Source organism: Oxyura jamaicensis, chromosome 21 (assembly GCF_011077185.1).
Source record: "Oxyura jamaicensis isolate SHBP4307 breed ruddy duck chromosome 21, BPBGC_Ojam_1.0, whole genome shotgun sequence".
NCBI lineage: Eukaryota > Metazoa > Chordata > Aves > Anseriformes > Anatidae > Oxyura > Oxyura jamaicensis.
In genome coordinates, this window is record NC_048913.1 from 6,671,342 (window position 1) to 6,680,993 (window position 9,652).

Consider the following 9,652-nt stretch of genomic DNA (forward strand, 5'->3'; position numbering starts at 1 on the left):
GAGAGATCACAACCGGGATCTGGACGACTCTGTTAGACACAAGGGCACGGAGACTTGGTGTGCTAATGATTGCTCTTTATTCCAGATCAACACAGATCACCAGTACCAAGGGCGCTAGGATGAATCTGGCAAATATGCAGATACAAGACTCTTACATTTCTTACTGGGAAATCAATAGATATGATACAGTTGTGGCGGTAAGCTGACTGCCAGGAGAAAAGGCTGACATGAAATGGCTGCTCCACAATGCCAGGAGCAAGGTCTGCTGGGCTGGGGGTTCGCAGGGGAGCTCGGCCTTCGGCCCGGGAACTGCGCCTGGGAGCCAGGGACGTCCTTGGTGTGCAGCTGGATACCTGGGCCCGAGAAAGCAAGGTTTCTTGAAAGAGAATTGGAAACCTTGTCACCTAGTGGCTGCCTCAGGGGGACGAGAGAAAGGCACAGCATCTCTTGGTTCCCTGAAGTGCTGGTCTCCTACGCTCTTGGATGTCTCAATGATAGAAAAAGGGACTGATTTTTACCCAAAACCAAGCTCCTTTCTCTCAGAAGCTTCACGTCCTCCTCTATTTTTTGTATTTGGCTATGACTTCAGGCTTGCTCTTGCTACTCCTTAAGCTTTTCAAGGCCCAGGAGAGTCTTCTGGGCACTGGCCTGGGTTCCCAGGTTCCACCTGCTGGGAATCAGGGAGGCTCGGTCGGTGTCTTGTATTGGGTTTTTGTGGACAGGTTCTGGTAGCGGGGGGCTGCAGGGGTGTCCTCTGCAAGGAGAATGCAGCCGAGTCTGGGACAGGGAGGAGTGAGAAACCTCTCTGCAGCTCCCAGGGTGAGTGCAGCAGGAGGGCAGGAGGTGCTCCAGGCACGCAGCAGCAGTTCCCCCACGTCCTGTGGAGAGGCCCCTGCTGGAGCAGGCTGTCCCCCTGCAGCCCATGGGTCCCACATGGAGCAGATCTCCACGCTGCAGCCCGGGGAGGAGCCCCTGGTGGAGCAGGGGGATGAGGCCTGGAGGAGGCCGCGGCCTGTGGAGAGCCCCCGCAGGAGCAGGCCCTGGGCTGGAGCTGCAGCCATGGAGCAGGGGCAGAGAGGGACCATGAAGGAGCAGCAGGTGATGAAGTGTTAGGGACTGACCGCAGCCCCCATTCCCCATTGTCCTGCAATGCTCTGGGGGAGAGGGAATGGTAGAGGGTGGGGGGGGAGTTAAGGTGTTTTTATTTGCTTTTAGTTCTTACTGCCACAGTCTGTTATCAATAGGCAATAAATTACATTTATCTCCCTTACTGGTGATTGGTGAGTGATTTCTCTGTCCTTATCTCAACTGATGGGCCTTTTTTCATTGTATTTTCTCCCCCTTTCCCTTCGAGGATGGGGGGGGGGGGTAAGAGATAAGCTTGGTGGAGTGGCTGCCCATCAGTGTGAAACCACCGCAAGCATGCGTACCCTCGGTTTGTAGCAGCACCTCTCAGACCCTGGGGACTACCTGTGTGTCTGCCCTGCTAACCAGCTGTTTCACCAGCACAGCCTGCTCCATTCAAGCTATGGAAGGAAAGGTGCATGAGAAGAACTCCTGGCTGTGCTCCATTTAGCCACTGACCATGACCATCAGATGACTTGCAGCTATGGGGGACCTGGATGCATTTGGAAGAGCCAGCTGGAGCAGATTTTTTTCACAGGTGGAAGAATACATCACTTTTGTCCAGCCTTTTAGTACAAAGGTGGTGTGAGGCATGTGAGAGGAGGAGTGGGTGCAAGAGCATTGCTGGCGTCTCTTTGGGCTGAGGATCCAACATCAACCAACTTCAACAGGCCCAGTAAAGTGAAGTGAGTGAGATCAGAAACAATCCCCTCAGCCTGTGTGCAGTGCCTCCTCCCCACACACTGAGGAGGATCTACAGAAGGTGTCCGCCTACATATTTGCAGCCCACCAACCCTGAGAGCTTCCCTATGACACAGGAGGAAGTGTCAGCCCTGCTTTCTACTTCAGGGCTGCAGATGCTGTCTGAATGCATGACAACCCCTCACCTCCAAGGGGAGAGGTGAGAGCTCCCTGGGTATCCACCTGCTGGCCTGCTCCCCTGCCATTGCTCTGAGAAAGGAGCTGATTTAGCACTAGGCAGTTCCCCAGCTGAAACTGCACTTCACAAGGCTAAATAAGCCAACAAAGGCCATACATTCCCCCTTAAAGTCCCAGACCTCCTTGCTCCCTACAGGTGAACCCAATATGCCTAAAACTGAGAAGCACACAGGCTGTTTCACTTTAGTTCAACTCATTTAACCTCCCTTGCCCTTCATGCAGGTGCCTGTCCTGCAAAGGAGCCTGTGTTCTGTCAGTGGAAGAGTGCTTCCCCAGATCATAGAGCACAGCACCTTGTCTCCAAGTAGGTGTTCAGGGAAACCTCCTTATTACAGAGCTGTAGGACTGTGAGTACTTCACTATTGCTAATTCCTTGGAGAACACGTTGGTCAGATGCACACATGCCTGGTGCACACTGCACTCGGGAGAGGATAGCGTTGGGTATTTCAGTGTGATACAGTTTTTGGCACAATCCCTTGCCAGGGGCAGTTTCCAGCCTGTCAGCCCAGGTACAAGTCCTTACCACGCCGGTGAAGAGGTTCAACACTCACCACAGGTCAGGGTTGTTTTTTCTTTTTGCCTATGGTGGAAAGAAGGGCCTACACTTATTTATTTTTATTTTTTTTTATTTTTAATTTTGTTATTCTGAAGAGAACACTGTGAGTGTCCACTAAATGCACATGCACTTCTGCAGGTCCTGCAGAGCTCATATCCAGGGGCAGCAAGTTCCCTGGGCAATCACACAGGGGTGTGAAAGCACATCCCTGATGAAAAGGACCAGAGATTGCATCAGAAGGCCTGCAAAGCCTCTGTTCCCTTCCCAGAGGCCAGCAAAGCCTCCATGAGAGTGAACGATGTTGATGATTATGTCCTATATTTGATTCCAGCAGGACGTGGGAGGCTGAGCCATGGCCAGCACGCCAGGTGCAGTGCTCGCTGACACACACGCATGGCAGCCACCACTTCCCCCAGGCAGGATTGGAATGGGGCGCGTAAATCTGAGCCGGTTGCTGAACGCGAATTGCCTGATGTTTTCCGACAATCCCCCTTGCTGCCCTCACTGCAGACAGTATCTGTCTCCCCCTTCACTCCGCAGCTCTCACAGCCTCGTTCCTGGCAGTTGCGTGGATTTCTCATCCTGGCTCTCCTCCCTTTCCTCCTCCAGGCCTGGCTCTTCTGGGAGGGGCAGCGCCTTCCCGAGCCCCCCAAAAGCCAGGGATGGGCTCCTGGAAGCAAGCGCCGGGGCTCTTGGCTGCCGAGTGATGCTCTCTTTCCACGCGGGGATGGACGCAGAGCGGGGGCCGACGAGCAGCGGGACCTGCCAACCTGCCTGCTGCAAGACAGGAGCCCTGGGAGCCTGCGGGGCTGGGAGGCTGCAATCTGCCTCCGATCTGCTGGTATCCACACCGCATTCAGGCCAGGCTTGCAGCAGCTCACTCTTGGCAGTGCTCCTACGCGGGGCTCTGGGGCTGCACTGTTTGCTTATCTAGTGCCGTGATTTAACACAGACGCAGGAACTCACACACTCTTTCCCAGTCTCCTTCAAATTACTTTATTGCTTCCTGTCAACTAGCCGAGCATATCCTGTTAATATACAATCCCCAATGAGCAGTTTTCACAGCATAATCCCCCTTTGTCAGATAACGCAGTTCCCCTCCCAGAGGACGGCCTAGTTCTGGGCATCTGAAGATGCAGGATCCCAGGACGAGGCGGGTATTTTTCGGTTGAAGGTAAATCCCAGTGCCGCAAAAAGACACTGGCTGGCTGCCAGCTTTGTTTTATTTCCACAGGTGACCTCTCAGTGGATGCTAGCGCTGAGTGCTCTCCCGTGCTGTGATAGCAGGGAGGGCCCTGCTGCTGGAGCCTTCCTCCCAGCTCTCGCATCCCTTCTGCCCTGCTTGGGAGAAGTGTCTGCACCCCCAGCAGAGGGACAGCAGTGACTCCAGACACTGCAGGTCTTGGAGCTGATGGCATCCCACCACCTGCTCTGAGGACTACGGAGCTCTCAGGGGCACTCAGCGATGTCCAGCCAGCAGCGTAGCCTCCAAAGATTGTTGTTTTGTGGGCACCTGCTGCGTTCCTCCTGCACGCCTCAAATCCTCTACAATTTATGCTTGGATCCCATGTGAGGACATCCCCACCTCCAGACTTTGCATCTGCAGAATGTTCATGCTGCTCTGCCCTGCCTTCTGTAACCTCTTCGTGGACTTCCTCCATGACAAAATGTCCAGCTGATGTGCCACTTGAAGCCGTGCCACTGTTTTCTCCTTGATGTAAGACTGGGGAGGTCCCTTTCAGGGAACACCCTTGTGATTTTTTGATGCCGTGATGTAGAAGTGTCCTGAAGACCAGGTCACTGCAAAGCCAGCATGCGTCCCCCTCGCCTGTGCATCCCCTCTGTTCTTGTGGCAGGTGGCATCGAGGCCCAGCTGCTCCTGGGCTGCCTGCTCTGCACCGTGGCAAGCCGGCAGCGCTGCTGCAAAGCAGAGGACAGATGGAGGAGCTGGATGGGCCCTCCGCAGCTGAGGGACAGAGCACGGTGCTGGTAAATGCAGGTGCAGCCGAGCTTGTTGCTCCAAAGGCAAACAAAGCGGGCAGATGATAAATCTGCCTCCAAGGCTAGTCCTGAAGTTGTCCATCTACAGCACTTCTGACGCTGCCAAAGGGTCACGGCTGAGGGCAAAGGGAGGTGCGTAGCCCAGGCCCTAACACCTCTATTCCCTGGGGAGCAGATGCCTCCGCTAACGCTGCTTGGCCTAATCCACCAAACCTTTTCCTTGGGGCCATTTCTTCAGCAAACTTTGGTATTTCAGGGCTCCGGAGTCTGTTCCCAGTAGATCACTTGTACTCCGCGGGCTAAAAGTCGCTGTCTGTGTCTGCTCCAGACGTGCCCCTTGTCATCAGACTCCCCCTTTGGCCCGAGGACAGGGAACACACGCGGCAATGTAATGCAGCTGTAGCAGCGCATGCAGACTTATTTTTGTGGTTGTATTTCCCAAGTTTCTCCTTGATCCTGGCCCTAGGACAGTTTCGTTCTCTGAAGTCATTCCTGGAAGCTGGGGACAACAGTGGTACTAGCTGTTGTTTTTACTAGCAGCTGGATCTGCCCTCGGGGCCACCCCATGAACTACTTGTGATGCTCTATACACTTAACACCTCTGTAGCTGGAACATCCTCTTACTGAACATGGTTTTGCTTGTCTGAAAAGGAAAATCCCGTTTGACCAAAGAGCAACACAGATCACTTACCTCGGTGACATCTGAACAGACAGTCCTGGAAATAGACTCCAAATTAAAAATCAGTTGAAAAGAAGTATCTGTCCTCCCAGGTAAATCGGGAGCTGATTTATTTCCTCTCCAGCATGCCTGTTGAGTAATGTGTTTAGCACAGAGCCAGCCCAACACACCCCTGCCGTCCTGCCCCAAATCTGGAGGACTCTGCGGTTGCTCTGCCTCCAGGGGATGGAGCAGTCACCTTTTCCTCCTCCTTCTGCTCCTTTGCTCCAGCACCCTGCACTCGCTGTCCTCTTGAAGCCCTCAGCCCAGCACCTATGCAGCAGCTCTGGCTCTTGGTACCCACAGCTCTCCAGACAAAATGCAAACCATCTCAAGAAAGCAAAAAAAGCAAAGAGCTGTTTTAATTAAAACCAAATTAAAGACCTATCGGGGCGTGCTATGACCCTCCTGAGCATCGCAGCCCAGCGGGTGTGTGGCAGGGACCCGTGCAGCAGCCTCTCTACCAGCTCTGCTCCATCCCAGTGGAGCCGTGGCAGCGTGTCAAGGGCAGGGGAGTCCCCCGAGTGCTGTTTTGCTGGTGGATCCCTCGTGTCGCCAGGGCAGCAACCCAAAGAGCAGATGGATGGGCTGTTCCAGGGGCAGCCGTGCTCCATCCGTCTTTGCTAATTGGGCAGCGTTTCCTCTTGCTCCTTGCCAGATCCATCTCCTGTTGGCGGACAAACGCAGAGCAGGTACCTGCTCCTGCGCCGTGGCCAACTCTTCTTGAGTCTGCAGGGATGTCTCCTCTCCCTCTGCCCTGAACAGACCCCCTCATTCCTGCGTTTTCAATGCGAGCCCCTGCCTCTCCTTCCTCAAGGACGCGCTCTGCCTCCCCGCTGCCTCCACCGTGCCGGTCCAACACGAACATCGCGCTGCTCTCCTGGGCTGCGTGCTTCTCCTCACCTTCATCTCCCAGGGACAGAGCTGTCCCTGAGTAGGAGTGGATTAACTCATCGCTAGAGCTTATTCCTCTGATGAGTCTTACAAGAAAAAAAGCGTAAGCAAGTTAAGTGTTAGAATGAAAAGCGTGCACATAAATTTGCCAGAGAACAAGGGCACCCAGCAGCTCTCTCGCTTGCAGGACTTGCTCCAGCTCCATCACATTTCAGCCAAAACCTTCCGGAGTGGATATTCCTGCAGCCAAAGAGAAAATGTGAAATGCCTGTTATACAACACGCGGCGCTGCTCCTCCTCGCGCCTGACCTTTTGTCTGCAGACCTTGGAGGGCTTTTGTCTGCACACCACACCACTTGTTCCATGCTGCTGCCTCACCGCCAGCTTGCTTCTCTTTGGAAAGACCCAGACAACCCGTTTCTTTTCCATCTTCCTGCTGTGAAAGATGTGGCTGCCTCCTTCAGGTCTGTGCTTTTATAGTAAGCACCTCTTAGGAGAAAAAAGCCATTTCACAACACGCCAGTGGCTTTGATCCTATATTTGCTTTTTCATCAACCTACGATGTCTCAGGGCACCGGAGAATTTTGCTCATGAGAACCTCGAGCGTAACACAGAATATTGCATTTTTTTCATAGTGTTCATAAGCATTTGCAAAACTCCTGTTTTTAACACCGACGACGACAAAAAACAGGTAGTTTTCTCCCCAGTTTCCTATTAAGTGCCATTTCAGCATTTTCAATTTCAAGGATGCCACCCTGTAATTTTATAGTATTAAACAGAGACCCGAGTTTGACTTTCCAGCTTTTCTAGTTTCCTTCAAACAACTCTAAAACTATTTTCCAGAAAGATTCCGGATTGTGGTTGCCCTGCCACAAAATAGCACGGGCTACATCCTTTACTTTTACAAATCTCTAAAAATTACAGCAATTAAATGGTGCACCCCTTTATGTCATTTCCTCCATCAATATGCAATGCCTGCCAGTTTTTTTTTTTTATCAGAGATTAACTACTGGGCAGTTTTGTTCACTGACATAGCTATTTCTGGCTAACTGTAAAATAATCAAAGTCTGGAAAGAAAATATTTTCCAGAATACAAAAACTACCTTCTGCCAATCATGACTCATGGGTGTAAAATCTTCTGGATTAGATTTACATGCATAACATTATATTCCGGTGATTGCTCCACCCATTCTTTGCTGTGTATCTCAATCCCTTTTTTATTTATATATTTTTAAAAACTTAAAGTAATAACTTATAATCTTGATGGCTGAATTTCTCTACATTCTGGGAAATTAGGGGTTCCTGGTTCTATGCTTTTACTTAATTTGGTCTTCTTTTGATCTAAGTTTTTTCCTTTCCATCTCTGTAAAATCCTACTCCTTTATGATGCCCACTTTTCCAAGAAGGCTGGACATATTTGCAGCCCTCAAGGAGCTTTGTTTTTCCAAAAGTTTCTTTTAACTCTGCAGCCAGTTAACAAGCAGCCACAAACAGATAATTTCTGCAGTACCTAACCTGAGCTTTACCTGCCTGTGTTTGTCTCTGACTGTCATAATTTGGTGTCAAATTAGCTGTTGAACAAAATATCCAAATTTCCTGCCCAATTCTAGATTTCTAAATCTGTTTTAAATGCTTCAAAAGTGCCTCTTCTCTTTAATTTGTTCCCATGGATACCATTCAAAAGTTACATTCATTTTAGGAGTGCAGTGCTCTTCAGATCTTCAGTGCAATCTACCAGTTGACTTTTGCTTCCTAATTTAGCTGAAGGCTCTAAGAATCTAAGACTTCAGATATTGCAACGGCATCAAAAATAAAGCTACCTTTCACTCCTCGCTCCTCTCGGCAGCCACACTTGTCTCCCTGGAGAGATAAAATCCTTGCCTGAAGCTTTTCTGGGGCTCTGCAGCATTCCTGGGGGTCCTGGCACGGGGCGATGTTTGCATGACCCGTGCCATCCACTTGCCGTCCTCCTTTCTGCTTCTCTGTCTCAGCCCCACTTCTGGCACCAGGTAGCATCAAAGTGCACAGCACTGAGTCTTTCATTTACCAGCGGAGGAGCTCGGAAATGCTGGAGGAAAGAGCTGGAGGGGAGAGGGAGCTGCTGCTCCCTCCGTTAGCTCCCCCGGCAGGACCCTGTAACAAGCTGAACGGGTCGAGCAAGGAAGGCTCCGAGTGTCACATTTCAGCACAAGCCACCCAGGGCCAGGTATCTATCCGCACAAAGAGGGGATGCAAGAAGCCTTATCTTGATTTCGGCTCTGCACAGAGAAACCTCCCTCCCTGCAGCCCCAGCGGGGCGGGGGTGGCGGCGCGTTGCAGCCCGGCCACCTCCGTGGCTTGGTGGCTGTAGCCCACTCAGTCTGGGGAAAAAAAAATGTGGCCTGCTGTGGGAGAAGGATGGAGAGGGAAGGGGGTCTGAGCTCCCTGAATAATGCCCCTTGCCCATACGGATCAGGAAGCGGGGATATTCCTCCCAGAGGTGCTGGGTAGCCCTGCAAGGCTTGGGGCATCCCTGCTGCTCCCCAACCTCCTCCCCAGGGACCCGGCGTGGTTCTCTGGCAGCCTGCAGGGCACTGGGGCGAGGAGAAAAGGCAGGGAAGGACACAGAGAGGGGCTCTGCTCGCGGTCTTGTGGCAGGCTACAGCCATATCCATCTGTGGGGTCTCTTGCTGGTCACACACCCTTGACTGAGGCTAGGAAAAAATGCTATCGGGAACAGTTCCTGCATCCCTGCTGAGCTGGGGAACATTAAGTAGGTGATAATAAGTGGCCCCTGAGCAGGAGGGCCTGCTCTCCTTTGGATAGTGCTGCCCAAGACAATTTATCATTCAGACAAAGTATGAGGGGAAAAAGGGTTAAACACTGCCCAGCCTCCCCAACCAGCAGTGGCTTGGGTTATCTGCAGCATGGCTGCAGGGCTACATGGTGCCTGTACATGTTCGGGGATCAAGAGTTAAGTGTTTAAATGATAAGTGATATCTTAAAAACATAAGTTTAGCAATGAGTCTTTGCCGACAATACTACACTATTAGTTAATAGGCAGAATTAACTTACTGGCCTGGGGCCAAGCCCGTCACAGCCAGAGCCAGAACAGCTGAAGCTGCTTTTCACTTGGGTTTTGCTTTTATGGGATTTGCTGCTGCAGGGAGACTCCAATTTCTGTAAAAATATGCTCGTGTTTTCCTCCTCCCAACCTGCCCCTGGAAGCTCAAGGCTCCACAGAGCCCGAGGGACTCAGCCGGGAGCTGGAAAGCTTTCCTTTCGCATGCAGGGACATGAGCAAGGGTGCTGATTTCCCGCAGGGCGCCTTGCCACGGGCCCCGAGCAGCTGCCTGCCTGCGCTCGGTGGGTCCTTACAGGCGGATTTACTGCTCCAGGTGCCACCAGGGGACTCGCTCCCCATCCTCGCCATCCGAATG